This window comes from Oncorhynchus gorbuscha, linkage group LG03 (assembly GCF_021184085.1).
Source record: "Oncorhynchus gorbuscha isolate QuinsamMale2020 ecotype Even-year linkage group LG03, OgorEven_v1.0, whole genome shotgun sequence".
In the NCBI taxonomy this organism is placed as follows: Eukaryota; Metazoa; Chordata; class Actinopteri; order Salmoniformes; family Salmonidae; genus Oncorhynchus; species Oncorhynchus gorbuscha.
The window spans coordinates 23,919,614-23,935,664 of NC_060175.1; positions in this window are offsets into that span (position 1 = coordinate 23,919,614).

The window sequence follows — 16,051 nt, forward strand, 5'->3', positions numbered from 1 at the left end:
CAGATGTTAATGCGAGTGTAGCGAAATGCTTGTGCTTCTAGTTCCGACAATGCAGTGATAACCAACAAGTAATCTAACTAACAATTCCAAAACTACTGTCTTATACACAGTGTAAGGGGATAAGGAACATGTACATAAGGATATATGAATGAGTGATGGTACAGAGCAGCATACAGTAGATGGTATCGAGTACAGTATATACATATGAGATGAGTGTGTAGACAAAGTAAACAAAGTGGCATAGTTAAAGTGGCTAGTGATACATGTGTTACATAAGGATGCAGTCGATGTTGTAGAGTACAGTATATACATATGCATATGAGATGAATAATGTAGGGTAAGTAACATTATATAAGGTAGCATTGTTTAAAGTGGCTAGTGATATATTTACATCATTTCCATCAATTCCCATTATTAAAATGGCTGGAGTTGGGTCAGTGTCAATGACAGTGTGTTGGCAGCAGCCACTCAATGTTAGTGGTGGCTATTTAACAGTCTGATGGCCTTGAGATAGAAGCTGTTTTTGAGTCTCTCGGTCCCAGCTTTGATGCACCTGTACTGACCTCGCCTTCTGGATGATAGCGGGGTGAACAGGCAGTGGTTCGGGTGGTTGATGTCCTTGATGATCTTTATGGCCTTCCTGTAACAACGGGTGGTGTAGGTGTCCTGGAGGGCAGGTAGTTTGCCCCCGGTGATGCGTTGTGCAGTCCTCACTACCCTCTGGAGAGCCTTACGGTTGAGGGCGGAGCAGTTGCCGTACCAGGCGGTGATACAGCCCGCCAGGATGCTCTCGATTGTGCATCTGTAGAAGTTTGTGAGTGCTTTTGGTGACAAGCCGAATTTTTTCAGCCTCCTGAGGTTGAATAGGCGCTGCTGCGCCTTCTTCACGACGCTGTCAGTGTGAGTGGACCAATTCAGTTTGTCTGTGATGTGTATGCCGAGGAACTTAAAACTAGCTACCCTCTCCACTACTGTTCCATCGATGTGGATAGGGGGTGTTCCCTCTGCTGTTTCCTGAAGTCCACAATCATCTCCTTAGTTTTGTTGACGTTGAGTGTGAGGTTATTTTCCTGACACCACACTCCAAGGGCCCTCACCTCCTCCCTGTAGGCCGTCTCGTCGTTGTTGGTAATCAAGCCTACCACTGTTGTGTCGTCCGCAAACTTGATGATTGAGTTGGAGGCGTGCGTGGCCACGCAGTCATGGGTGAACAGGGAGTACAGGAGAGGGCTCAGAACGCACCCTTGTGGGGCCCCCGTGTTGAGGATCAGCGGGGAGGAGATGTTGTTGCCTACCCTCACCACCTGGGGCGGCCCGTCAGGAAGTCCAGTACCCAGTTGCACAGGGCGGGGTCGAGACCCAGGGTCTCGAGCTTGATGACGAGCTTGGAGGGTACTATGGTGTTGAATGCCGAGCTGTAGTCGATGAACAGCATTCTCACATAGGTATTCCTCTTGTCCAGGTGGGTTAGGGCAGTGTGCAGTGTGGTTGAGATTGCATCGTCTGTGGACCTATTTGGGCGGTAAGCAAATTGGAGTGGGTCTAGGGTGTCAGGTAGGGTGGAGGTGATATGGTCCTTGACTAGTCTCTCAAAGCACTTCATGATGACGGAAGTGAGTGCTACGGGCGGTAGTCGTTTAGCTCAGTTACCTTAGCTTTCTTGGGAACAGGAACAATGGTGGCCCTCTTAAAGCATGTGGGAACAGCAGACTGGTATAGGGATTGATTGAATATGTCCGTAAACACACCGGCCAGCTGGTCTGCGCATGCTCGGAGGGCGCGGCTGGGGATGCCGTCTGGGCCTGCAGCCTTGCGAGGGTTAACACGTTTAAATGTCTTACTCACCTCGGCTGCAGTGAAGGAGAGACTGCATGTTTCCGTTGCAGGCCGTGTCAGTGGCACTGTATTGTCCTCAAAGCGGGCAAAAAAGTTATTTAGTCTGCCTGGGAGCAAGACATCCTGGTCCGTGACTGGGCTGGATTTCATCTTGTAGTCCGTGATTGACTGTAGACCCTGCCACATGCCTCTTGTGTCTGAGCCATTGAATTGAGATTCCACTTTGTCTCTGTACTGACGCTTAGCTTGTTTGATAGCCTTACGGAGGGAATAGCTGCACTGTTTGTATTCAGTCATGTTGCCAGACACCTTGCCCTGATTAAAAGCAGTGGTTCGCGCTTTCAGTTTCACGCGAATGCTGCCATCAATCCACGGTTTCTGGTTAGGGAATGTTTTTATCGTTGCTATGGGAACGACATCTTCGACGCACGTTCTAATGAACTCGCACACCGAATCAGCGTATTCGTCAATATTCCCATCTGACGCAATACGAAACATGTCCCAGTCCACGTGATGGAAGCAGTCTTGGAGTGTAGAGTCAGCTTGTTCTGACCAGCGTTGGACAGACCTCAGCGTGGGAGCCTCTTGTTTTAATTTCTGCCTGTAGGCAGGGATCAGCAAAATGGAGTCGTGGTCAGCTTTTCCGAAAGGGGGGCGGGGCAGGGCCTTATATGCGTCGCGGAAGTTAGAGTAACAATGATCCAAGGTTTTACCACCCCTGGTTGCGCAATCGATATGCTGATAAAATTTAGGGAGTCTTGTTTTCAGATTGGCTTTGTTAAAATCCCCAGCTACAATGAATGCAGCCTCCGGATAAATGTTTTCCAGTTTGCAAAGAGTTAAATAAAGTTCGTTCAGAGCCATCGATGTGTCTGCTTGGGGGGGGATATATACGGCTGTGATTATAATCGAAGAGAATTCTCTTGGAAGATAATGCGGTCTACATTTGATTGTGAGGAATTCTAAATCAGGTGAACAGAAGGATTTGAGTTCCTGTATGTTTTCTTCATCACACCATGTCCCGTTAGTCATGAGGCATACGCCCCCTCCACTCTTCTTACCAGAGAGATGTTTGTTTCTGTCGGCGCGATGCGTGGAGAAACCCGTTGGCTGCACCGCCCTGGATAGCGTCTTCCCAGTAAGCCATGTCTCCGTAAAGCAGAGAACGTTGCAGTCTCTGATGTCCCTCTGGAATGCCACCCTTGCTCGGATTTCATCAACCTTGTTGTCGAGAGACTGGACATTGGCAAGAAGAATACTGGGAAGTGGTGCGCGATGTGCCCTTTTCCGGAGTCTGACCAGAACACCGCCGCGTTTCCCTCTTTTTCGGAGTCGTTTCCTTGGGTCGCTGCATGCGATCCATTCCGTTGTCCTGTTTGTAAGGCAGAACACAGGATCCGCGTCGCGGAAAACATATTCTTGGTCGTACTGATGGTGAGTTGACGCTGATCTTATATTCAGTAGTTCTTCTCGACTGTATGTAATGAAACCTAAGATGACCTGGGGTACTAATGTAAGAAATAACACGTAAAAAAACAAAAAACTGCATAGTTTCCTAGGAACGCGAAGCGAGGCGGCCATCTCAGTCGGCGCCGGAAGTAGATGGATCTCCCCGTCTGTTGCTGTGATGTGAGTTGATTTCCCTCTTGGTTTAGAACCACTAAGCATTTATCTTTACATACACTTCTCTTCTCCGTTCTCTGCTCTCTCACAATTAAGCTGTTTTTAAAGATATCATTTTCATCACCCAACATCAACATGGGCTATATTAAGGAATAAAGATTCTGACTTTCCATGAGCACTTGGCAGCTAAGTCAAGCCCCTCTAAATGAAGGGAACGTTCTTCATCGAACAGAACGTAGGCTATACCCACCTCAGCTAAAGTGTTATTTACACAAGACCAGAGATTAAAATGAACACACACACACTGTAGACATGCAGACATCCTAACCCTAACCTACCTCAATCAGCCTGACTAACCGGTGTCTGTATGTAGCCTCGCTACTTTTATAGCCTCGCTACTGTATATAGCCTGTCTTTTTACTGTTGTTTTATTTCTTTACTTACCTATTGTTCACCTAATACCTTTTTTGCACTATTGGTTAGCCTGTAAGTAAGCGTTTCACTGTAAGGTCTACACCTGTATTCGGTGCACGTGACAAATAAACTTTAATTTGATTTGATGCCCAAGGAAAGCCAGCTGTGCCCATCAACATACACATACACAAACTCACGAATGTATGTGTTTTCTAGCAAAAACACACAGCTATTAGAAATTGTGTTCACACTATAATTCACAAGCACTTACAGAAAATCCTTATCAGCAGAAACAGACTGGAGAGAGGGAACTTTGAAGTGATTAGTTTAAGCCAATCAGGTCTGCCTCAAGTGTGTGTGTGTGTGTGCCTGCGTGTGTGCAAGGCTGCATCTGTGTGTTCAAATGCTTGCATAAATCTGTCACTATAGCACCACGCACAGTCATAGATCAAAGCTCTTCTAAATAGTTAAGGGAGAAAACGTGATTCAATATAATCAAACTGTTTTATTCCTTTAACATTATAGCCATATAGTAGAAATAGGATATTGTGTTGAAGCAATGAGGGAATGAAGAAGCTTCCTTCACCATTTCACTATGCTCATGGCATGCTTCATGTGAATGAAATATCTGAATAATGTGTGGTTCATATGGGCTCTCTCTATGGCCCATGCATATTTCACCAATACTTATATTTCTTTGACAGAAGATGAGCACTCAAACCCTGGGGTTCCAGAGCACACAGACAAACACACACACACACACACACACACACACACACACACACACACACACACACACACACACACACACACACACACACACACACACACACACACACACACACACACACACACACACACACACACACACACACACACACACACACACACACACACACACACACACACACACAGACAGACAGACAGACAGACAGACAGACAGACAGACAGACAGACAGACAGACAGACAGACAGACAGACAGACAGACAGACAGACAGACAGACAGACAGACATGAACACATGCATGTACCCTTTCTCCAACCCTCTCTCCTGAAAAGGGTGAAATCTATTTCCAACCTTACGCGCTCTAGCCTAGTGGCTAGAGCGTTGGACTAGTAACCGGAAGGCTGCGAGTTCAAACCCCTGAGCTGACAAGGTACAAATCTGTCGTTCTGCCACTGAAAAGGCAGTTAACCCACTGTTCCCAGGCCGTCATTGAAAAAAAGAATATGTTCTTAACTGACTTGCCTGGTTAAATAAAGATAAAATTAAATTAAATTAGAAAAAAGGTGCTATCTACAACATAAAAAGTGTTCTTCAGCTGTCCCCATAGGATAACCTTTTGACCAACCCTTTTTGGTTTCAGGTAGAATCCTTTTACACAGAGGGTTCTATATGGAACCCAAATGAGTTCTACCTGGAACCTGAAAGAGTTATCCTATGGGGGACAGATAAAGAACCCTTTTGGAACCTTTTTTTCTAAAAGTGAAGTTATAAATGACAATGCCTTTGCTCATCAGATCTACTCTGATATTCCTATTCCTCAGTATTTTCCTAGCGATACAAGGTTTTCCCAGGATATTCTAGTCTTTTTTTCCACCTATTACATCCGTCTGGAACGTGTGTGTATCTGTCCTCATGACTATCGAAACACCCTGTTCCCACACACACACACACACAGCTCACCCAATCCCCTGGTAGCTGGCAGGTAGCGTGGTGGTTAGAGCGTTGGGCTAGTGGTTAGAGTGTTGGGCCAGTAACCGAAAGGTTGCTAAATCAAATCCCCAAGCTGACAAGGTAAAAATCTGTTGTTCTGCCCCTGAACAAGGCAGTTAACCCACTGTTTCTAGGCCGTCATTGTAAATAAGAATTGTTCTTAACTGACTTGACTAGTTACATAAATGACTTTAAAAAAGTCTTGTGTCATCAGTCTGGTCAAGGATTTTCTCTGATCAATGATCTTCCTGATCAATATGACCATGTACAGCTGGTCAACACACACGCTTGCACGAACACACACATCCAAGGTTGGATATTGTTTTGCGTGTAGGGTTGGACTTAGTATGGATGGATGGGCTGTTGTTGTGAGTGTGTTGTGTAGGGATGCCCGTGTCAGATGCCTGACTATAATTATTTAGGCGAGGTGAAGGACACTGACCCCTGAGACCATAATGACAACAATCAGAAACATCAGTACGCTCCACCCTCCTGCTCTATCCATCATCACACCTTCCTCTGTCCTCCCTCTCTCCTCCCTCTATGTAACCTGCTAACTGGAACAGGAGGAAGGACCTCTGGAAATATACAAACACTAATGACATGCTAACCACACTGTGGATTGTCCTGATATGGGTGTCCTGATAGACAACATGGTAAGGATGTCCTGATAGACAACACGGTAAGGGTGTCCTGATAAACAACACGGTAAGGGTGATCTGATAGACAACACGGTAAGGGTGTCCTGATAGACAACACGGTAAGGGTGTTCTGATAGACAACACGGTAAGGGTGATCTGATAGACAACACGGTAAGGGTGTCCTGATAGACAACACGGTAAGGGTGTTCTGATAGACAACACGGTAAGGGTGATCTGATAGACAACACGGTAAGGGTGTCCTGATAGACAACACGGTAAGGGTGTCCTGATAGACAACACGGTAAGGGTGTTCTGATAGACAACACGGTAAGGGTGATCTGATAGACAACACGGTAAGGGTGTCCTGATAGACAACACAGTAAGGGTGTCTGATAGACAACACGGTAAGGGTGATCTGATAGACAACACGGTAAGGGTGTCCTGATAGACAACACGGTAAGGGTGTCCTGATAGACAACATGGTAAAGGTGTCCTGATAGACAACACGGTAAGGGTGTCCTGATAGACAACACGGTAAGGGTGTTCTGATAGACAACACGGTAAGGGTGTCTGATAAACAACACGGTAAGGGTGTCCTGATAGACAACACGGTAAGGGTGTTCTGATAGACAACACGGTAAGGGTATTCTGATAGACAACATGGTAAGGGTGTTCTGATAGACAACATGGTAAGGGTGTCCTGATAGACAACACGGTAAGGGTGTTCTGATAGACAAAATGGTAAGGGTGTCCTGATAGACAACATGGTAAGGATGTTTAAAAAAATATATTTCACCTTTATTTAACCAGGTAGGCTAGTTGAGAACAGGTTCTCATTTGCAACTGCGACCTGGCCAAGATAAAGCATAGCAGTGTGAACAGACAACACAGAGTTACACATGGAGTAAACAATTAACAAGTCAATAACACAGAGAAAAAAATGGGAGTCTATATACAATGTGTGCAAAAGGCATGAGGAGGTAGGCGAATAATTACAAAATTGCAGATTAACACTGGAGTGATAAATGATCAGATGATCATGTACAGGTAGAGATATCGATGTGCAAAATAGCAGAAAAGTAAATAAATAAAAACTGTGGGGATGAGGTAGGTGAAAATGGGTGTGCTATTTACCAATATATTATGTACAGCTGCAGCGATCGGTTAGCTGCTCAGCTAGCTGATGTTTGAAGTTGGTGAGGGAGATAAAAGTCTCCAACTTCAGCGATTTTTGCAATTCGTTCCAGTCACAGGCAGCAGAGTACTGGAACGAAAGGCGGCCGAATGAGGTGTTGGCTTTAGGGATGATCAATGAGATACATCTGCTGGAGCGCGTGCTACGGATGGGTGTTGCCATCGTGACCAGTGAGCTGAGATAAGGCGGAGCTTTGCCTAGCATGGCCTTGTAGATGACCTGAAGCCAGTGGGTCTGGCGACGAATACGTAGCGAGGGCCAGCCGACTAGAGCATACAAGTCACAGTGGTGGGTAGTATAAGGTGCTTTAGTGACAAATCGGATGGCACTGTGATAAACTGCATCCAGTTTGCTGAGTAGAGTGTTGGAAGCAATTTTGTAGATGACGTCGCCGAAGTCGAGGATCGGTAGGATAGTCAGTTTTACTAGTGTAAGCTTGGCAGCGTGAGTGAAGGAGGCTTTGTTGCGGAATAGAAAGCCGATTCTTGATTTGATTTTCGATTGGAGATGTTTGATATGGGTCTGGAAGGAGAGTTTGCAGTCTAGCCAGACACCTAGGTATTATAGGTGTCCACATATTCAAGGTCGGAGCCATCCAGTGTGGTGATGCTAGTCGGGCATGCGGGTGCAGGCAGCGATCGGTTGAAAAGTATGCATTTGGTTTTACTAGCGTTTAAGAGCAGTTGGAGGCCACGGAAGGAGTGTTGTATGGCATTGAAGCTCGATTGGAGGTTAGATAGCATCAGAATACCCTTACCGTGTTGTGTCCTGATAGACAACACGGTAAGGGTGTTCTGATAGACAACACGGTAATGGTGTCCTATTAAACAACATGGTAAGGGTGTTCTGATAGACAACACAGTAAGGGTGTCCTGATAGACAACACGGTAAGGGTGTTCTGATAGACAACACGGTAAGGGTGTTCTGATAGACAACACGGTAAGGGTTTTCTGATAGACACCACGGTAAGGGTGTCCTGATAGACAACATGGTAAGGGTGTCCTGATAGACAACATGGTAAGGGTGTCCTGATAGACAACACGGTAAGGGTGTTCTGATAGACAACACGGTAAGGGTGTCGTGGTAAACAACACGGTAAGGGTGTTCTGATAGACACCACGGTAAGGATGTCCTGATAGACAACACGGTAAGGGTGTTCTGAAAGACAACACGGTAAGGGTGTTCTGATAGACAACACTGTAAGGGTGTTCTGATAGACAACACGGTAAGGGTGTTCTGATAGACAACACGGTAAGGGTGTTCTGATAGACAACACGGTAAGGGTGTTCTGATAGACAACACGGTAAGGGTGTCCTGATAGACAACATTGTAAGGGTGTCCTGATAGACAACACGGTAAGGGTGTTCTGATAGACAACACGGTAAGGGTGTCCTGATAAACAACACGGTAAGGGTGTTCTGATAGACAACACGGTAAGGGTGTCCTGATAGACAACACGGTAAGGGTGTCCTGATAGACAACATGGTAAGGGTGTCTTGATAGACAACACGGTAAGGGTGTCCTGATAGACAACACGGTAAGGTTGTTCTGATAGACAACACGGTAAGGGTGTCTTGATAGACAACATGGTAAGGGTGTTCTGATAGACAACACGGTAAGGGTGTTCTGATAGACAACACGGTAAGGGTGTTCTGATAGACAACACGGTAAGGGTGTTCTGATAGACAACATGGTAAGGGTGTCTTGATAGACAACACGGTAAGGGTGTTCTGATAGACAACACGGTAAGGGTGTTCTGATAAACAACACGGTAAGGGTGTCCTGATAGACAACATGGTAAGGGTGTCTTGATAGACAACACGGTAAGGGTGTCCCTGATAGACAACACGGTAAGGTTGTTCTGATAGACAACACGGTAAGGGTGTCTTGATAGACAACATGGTAAGGGTGTCCTGATAGACAACACGGTAAGGGTGTTCTGATAGACAACACGGTAAGGGTGTTCTGATAGACAACACGGTAAGGGTGTTCTGATAGACAACACGGTAAGGGTGTCCTGATAGACAACATGGTAAGGGTGTCTTGATAGACAACACGGTAAGGGTGTTCTGATAGACAACACGGTAAGGGTGTTCTGATAGACAACATGGTAAGGGTGTCCTGATAGACAACATGGTAAGGGTGTCCTGATAAACAACACGGTAAGGGTGTCTTGATAGACAACACGGTAAGGGTGTCCTGATAGACAACACGGTAAGGGTGTTCTGATAGACACCACGGTAAGGGTGTCCTGACAGACAACATGGTAAGGGTGTCTTGATAGACAACACGGTAAGGGTGTTCTGATAGGCAACACGGTAAGGGTGTTCTGATAGACAACACGGTATGGGTGTTCTGATAGACAACACGGTAAGGGTGTCCTGATAGACAACATGGTAAGGGTGTCTTGATAGACAACATGGTAAGAGTGTTATGATAGACAACACGGTAAGGGTGTTCTGATAGACAACACGGTAAGGGTGTTCTGATAGACAACACGGTAAGGGTGTCCTGATAGACAACATGGTAAGGGTGTCTTGATAGACAACACGGTAAGGGTGTTCTGATAGACAACACGGTAAGGGTGTTCTGATAGACAACACGGTAAGGGTGTTCTGATAGACAACATGGTAAGGGTGTCCTGATAGACAACATGGTAAGGGTGTCCTGATAAACAACACGGTAAGGGTGTCTTGATAGACAACACGGTAAGGGTGTCCTGATAGACAACACGGTAAGGATGTTCTGATAGACACCACGGTAAGGGTGTCCTGACAGACAACATGGTAAGGGTGTCTTGATAGACAACACGGTAAGGCTGTTCTGATAGGCAACACGGTAAGGGTGTTCTGATAGACAACACGGTAAGGGTGTTCTGATAGACAACACGGTAAGGGTGTCCTGATAGACAACATGGTAAGGGTGTCTTGATAGACAACATGGTAAGAGTGTTATGATAGACAACACGGTAAGGATGTCCTTAGACAAAACACATTTAGAATTGCATGCTGCTTTTCTAAAGGTGTAAGGCAGGTGGATGTTACATCACTAATTGCTAAAATGCATGGCCAAAAGATATCTATCTAAGAGCAAATGGGCCTTAATCAATTCCGATCACTCGCTTTCTGCCCTATAAGCCCTCATTGACTCCCATTCAGAGTAATCAACCCCAGGGACACTCCGAGGGAAGTTCTCTGGTTCTCAAGGGTGCTGCCTCCCGTGCTCATCAAAGGTATATAAACACTAACCTAGCCCAATATCTAATGAAAACATCAGTAGACTACAGCAGTACACCATTAGTCTTACTGCTGGTAATTGGTGGTACATATGTAGCGGGTGGTATTTGTACTATACATCTCAGTGCAATAAGCCTGGGTCACTTCATGATTGTTCATGCAGTGAAGAGAGTGAGATAGATAGATAGAGAGAGAGATCCAGAGAGAGAGAGAGAGAGAGATCCATAGAGAGAGAAACAGTGAGCGAGACTGAGAGAGAGAGAGAGATCGAGAGAGAAAGAGAGATATCCAGAGAGAGAGAGCGAGAGATCCAGAGAGAAAGAGAGAGAGATCCAGAGAGAAAGAGAGAGAGATCCAGAGAGAGAGAGCGAGAGATCCAGAGAGAGAGAGATCCAGAGAGAAAGAGAGAGAGATCCAGAGAGAAAGAGAGAGAGATCCAGAGAGAGAGAGCGAGAGATCCAGAGAGAGAGATCTAGAGAGAAAGAGAGAGAGATCCAGAGAGAGAGAGCGAGAGATCCAGAGAGAGAGATCCAGAGAGAAAGAGAGAGAGATCTAGAGAGAAGGAGAGAGCGATCCAGAGAGAAAGAGAGAGATCCAGAGAAAAAGAGAGAGAGATCCAGAGAGAAAGAGAGAGAGAGATCCAGAGAGAAAGAGAGAGAGATCCAGAGAGAGAGAGATCCAGAGAGAAAGAGAGAGAGATCCAGAGAGAAAGAGAGATCCAGAGAGAGAGAGCGAGAGATCCAGAGAGAGAGATCCAGAGAGAAAGAGAGAGAGATCTAGAGAGAAAGAGAGAGAGATCCAGGGAGAAAGAGAGAGAGAGAGATCCAGAGAAAAAGAGAGAGAGATCCAGAGAGAAAGAGAGAGAGAGAGATCCAGATAGAAAGAGAGAGAGATCCAGAGAGAAAGAGAGATCCAGAGAGAGAGAGCGAGAGATCCAGAGAAAAAGAGAGAGAGAGATCTAGAGAATGAGAGAGAGAGAGAGAGAGAAAAGAGAGAGAGAGAGATCCAGAGAGAAAGAGAGAGAGAGAGAGAGATCCAGAGAGAAAGAGAGAGATCCAGAGAGAAAGAGAGAGAGAGAGAGAGAGAGAGAGAGAGAGAGAGAGAGAGAGAGAGAGAGAGAGAGAGAGAAGAGAGAGAGAGAGAGAGAGAGAGAGAGAAAAAAGAGAGAGAGAGAGAGAGATCCAGAGAGAGAGAGCGAGAGATCCAGAGAAAAAGAGAGAGAGATCTAGAGAGAAAGAGAGAGAGAGAGAGATCCAGAGAGAAAGAGAGAGAGAAAGAGATCCAGAGAGAAAGAGAGAGATCCAGAGAGAAAGAGAGAGATCCAGAGAGAAAGAGAGTGAGAGAGAGAGAACTAGGGAGAGAGAGATCCAGAGAGAGAGAGAGACAGAGAGAGAGAGAGAGAGAGACAGAGAGAGATCGAGAGAGATATGTAGCGGGTGGTATTTGTACTATACATCTCAGTGCAATAAGCCTGGGTCACTTCATGATTGTTCATGCAGTGAAGAGAGTGAGATAGATAGATAGAGAGAGAGATCCAGAGAGAGAGAGAGAGAGAGATCCATAGAGAGAGAAACAGTGAGCGAGACTGAGAGAGAGAGAGAGATCGAGAGAGAAAGAGAGATATCCAGAGAGAGAGAGCGAGAGATCCAGAGAGAGAGAGATCCAGAGAGAAAGAGAGAGAGATCCAGAGAGAAAGAGAGAGAGATCCAGAGAGAGAGAGCGAGAGATCCAGAGAGAGAGAGATCCAGAGAGAAAGAGAGAGAGATCCAGAGAGAAAGAGAGAGAGATCCAGAGAGAGAGAGCGAGAGATCCAGAGAGAGAGATCTAGAGAGAAAGAGAGAGAGATCCAGAGAGAGAGAGAGAGATCCAGAGAGAGAGATCCAGAGAGAAAGAGAGAGAGATCTAGAGAGAAGGAGAGAGCGATCCAGAGAGAAAGAGAGAGATCCAGAGAAAAAGAGAGAGAGATCCAGAGAGAAAGAGAGAGAGAGAGATCCAGAGAGAAAGAGAGAGAGATCCAGAGAGAGAGAGATCCAGAGAGAAAGAGAGAGAGATCCAGAGAGAAAGAGAGAGATCCAGAGAGAGAGAGCGAGAGATCCAGAGAGAGAGATCCAGAGAGAAAGAGAGAGAGATCTAGAGAGAAAGAGAGAGAGATCCAGGGAGAAAGAGAGAGAGAGAGATCCAGAGAAAAAGAGAGAGAGATCCAGAGAGAAAGAGAGAGAGAGAGATCCAGATAGAAAGAGAGAGAGATCCAGAGAGAAAGAGAGAGATCCAGAGAGAGAGAGCGAGAGATCCAGAGAAAAAGAGAGAGAGAGATCTAGAGAATGAGAGAGAGAGAGAGAGAGAAAAAGAGAGAGAGAGAGATCCAGAGAGAAGAGAGAGAGAGATCCAGAGAGAAAGATCCAGAGAGAAAGAGAGAGAGAGAGAGAGAGAGAGAGAGAGAGAGAGAGAGAGAGAGAGAGAGAGAGAGAGAGAGAGAGAGAGAGATCCAGAGAGAGAGAGAGAGATCCAGAGAAAAAGAGAGAGAGATCTAGAGAGAAAGAGAGAGAGAGAGAGATCCAGAGAGAAAGAGAGAGAGAAAGAGAGATCCAGAGAGAAAGAGAGAGATCCAGAGAGAAAGAGAGAGATCCAGAGAGAAAGAGAGTGAGAGAGAGAGAGAACTAGGGAGAGAGAGATCCAGAGAGAGAGAGAGAGAGAGAGAGAGAGAGAGAGAGACAGAGAGAGATCGAGAGAGATATGTAGCGGGTGGTATTTGTACTATACATCTCAGTGCAATAGCCTGGGTCACTTCATGATTGTTCATGCAGTGAAGAGAGAAGATAGATAGATAGAGAGAGAGATCCAGAGAGAGAGAGAGAGAGAGATCCATAGAGAGAGAAACAGTGAGCGAGACTGAGAGAGAGAGAGAGATCGAGAGAGAAAGAGAGATATCCAGAGAGAGAGAGCGAGAGATCCAGAGAGAGAGAGATCCAGAGAGAAAGAGAGAGAGATCCAGAGAGAAAGAGAGAGAGATCCAGAGAGAGAGAGCGAGAGATCCAGAGAGAGAGAGATCCAGAGAGAAAGAGAGAGAGATCCAGAGAGAAAGAGAGAGAGATCCAGAGAGAGAGAGCGAGAGATCCAGAGAGAGAGATCTAGAGAGAAAGAGAGAGAGATCCAGAGAGAGAGAGCGAGAGATCCAGAGAGAGAGATCCAGAGAGAAAGAGAGAGAGATCTAGAGAGAAGGAGAGAGCGATCCAGAGAGAAAGAGAGAGAGATCCAGAGAAAAAGAGAGAGAGATCCAGAGAGAAAGAGAGAGAGAGAGATCCAGAGAGAAAGAGAGAGAGATCCAGAGAGAGAGAGATCCAGAGAGAAAGAGAGAGAGATCCAGAGAGAAAGAGAGAGAGATCCAGAGAGAGAGAGCGAGAGATCCAGAGAGAGAGATCCAGAGAGAAAGAGAGAGAGATCTAGAGAGAAAGAGAGAGAGATCCAGGGAGAAAGAGAGAGAGAGAGATCCAGAGAAAAAGAGAGAGAGATCCAGAGAGAAAGAGAGAGAGAGAGATCCAGATAGAAAGAGAGAGAGATCCAGAGAGAAAGAGAGAGAGATCCAGAGAGAGAGAGCGAGAGATCCAGAGAAAAAGAGAGAGAGAGATCTAGAGAATGAGAGAGAGAGAGAGAGAGAAAAAGAGAGAGAGAGAGATCCAGAGAGAAAGAGAGAGAGAGAGAGAGATCCAGAGAGAAAGAGAGAGATCCAGAGAGAAAGAGAGAGAGAGAGAGAGAGAGAGAGAGAGAGAGAGAGAGAGAGAGAGAGAGAGAGAGAGAGAGAGAGAGAGAGAGAGAGAGAGAGAAAAAAGAGAGAGAGAGAGAGAGAGATCCAGAGAGAGAGAGCGAGAGATCCAGAGAAAAAGAGAGAGAGATCTAGAGAGAAAGAGAGAGAGAGAGAGATCCAGAGAGAAAGAGAGAGAGAAAGAGAGATCCAGAGAGAAAGAGAGAGATCCAGAGAGAAAGAGAGAGATCCAGAGAGAAAGAGAGTGAGAGAGAGAGAGAACTAGGGAGAGAGAGATCCAGAGAGAGAGAGAGAGACAGAGAGAGAGAGAGAGAGAGACAGAGAGAGATCGAGAGAGATAGATCGAGAGAGAGAGAGATAGAGATCCAGAGAGAAAGAGGGAGATCCAGAGAGAAAGAGAGAGAGAGAGAGAGAGAGAGAGATCCAGAGAGAGAGAGAGAGAGATCCAGAGAAAAAGAGAGAGAGAGATCTAGAGAATGAGAGAGAGAGAGAGAGAGAAAAAGAGAGAGAGAGAGATCCAGAGAGAAAGAGAGAGAGAGAGAGAGATCCAGAGAGAAAGAGAGAGATCCAGAGAGAAAGAGAGAGAGAGAGAGAGAGAGAGAGAGAGAGAGAGAGAGAGAGAGAGAGAGAGAGAGAGAGAGAGAGAGAGAGAGAAAAAAAGAGAGAGAGAGAGAGATCCAGAGAGAGAGAGCGAGAGATCCAGAGAAAAAGAGAGAGAGATCTAGAGAGAAAGAGAGAGAGAGAGAGATCCAGAGAGAAAGAGAGAGAGAAAGAGAGATCCAGAGAGAAAGAGAGAGATCCAGAGAGAAAGAGAGAGATCCAGAGAGAAAGAGAGTGAGAGAGAGAGAGAACTAGGGAGAGAGAGATCCAGAGAGAGAGAGAGAGACAGAGAGAGAGAGAGAGAGAGACAGAGAGAGATCGAGAGAGATAGATCGAGAGAGAGAGAGATAGAGATCCAGAGAGAAAGAGAGAGAGAGAGAGAGAGAGATCCAGAGAGAGAGAGAGAGATCCAGAGAGAGAGAGAGAGAGAGAGAGAGAGAGAGAGAGAGAGAGAGATCCAGAGAGAGAGAGAGATCCAGAGAGAGAGAGAGAGAGAGAGAGATCCAGAGAGAGAGAGAGAGAGAGAGAGAGAGAGAGAGAGAGAGAGAGATCCAGAGAGAAAGAGAGAGAGAGATCCAGAGAGAAAGAGAGAGAGATCCAGAGAGAAAGAGAGAGATCCAGAGAGAGAGAGAGAGAGAGAGAGAGAGAGAGAGAGAGAGAGATCCAGAGAGAGATCCAGAGAGAGAGAGATCCGGAGAGAAAGAGAGATCCAGAGAGAAAGAGAGAGAGATCCAGAGAGAAAGAGAGAGATCCAGAGAGAGAGAGAGAGAGAGAGAGAGAGATCCAGAGAGAGAGAGAGAGAGAGAGATCCAGAGAGAGAGAGAGAGAGAGAGAGAGATCCAGAGAGAGAGAGAGAGAGAGAGATCCAGAGAGAAAGTGAGAGAGATCCAGAGAGAAAGAGAGAGATCCAGAGAGAGAGAGAGAGAGAGAGACAGAGAGAGATCCAGAGAGAGATCCAGAGAGAGAGAGATCCAGAGAGAAAGAGAGAGATCCAGAGAGAAAGAGAGAGATCCAGAGAGAAAGAGAGTG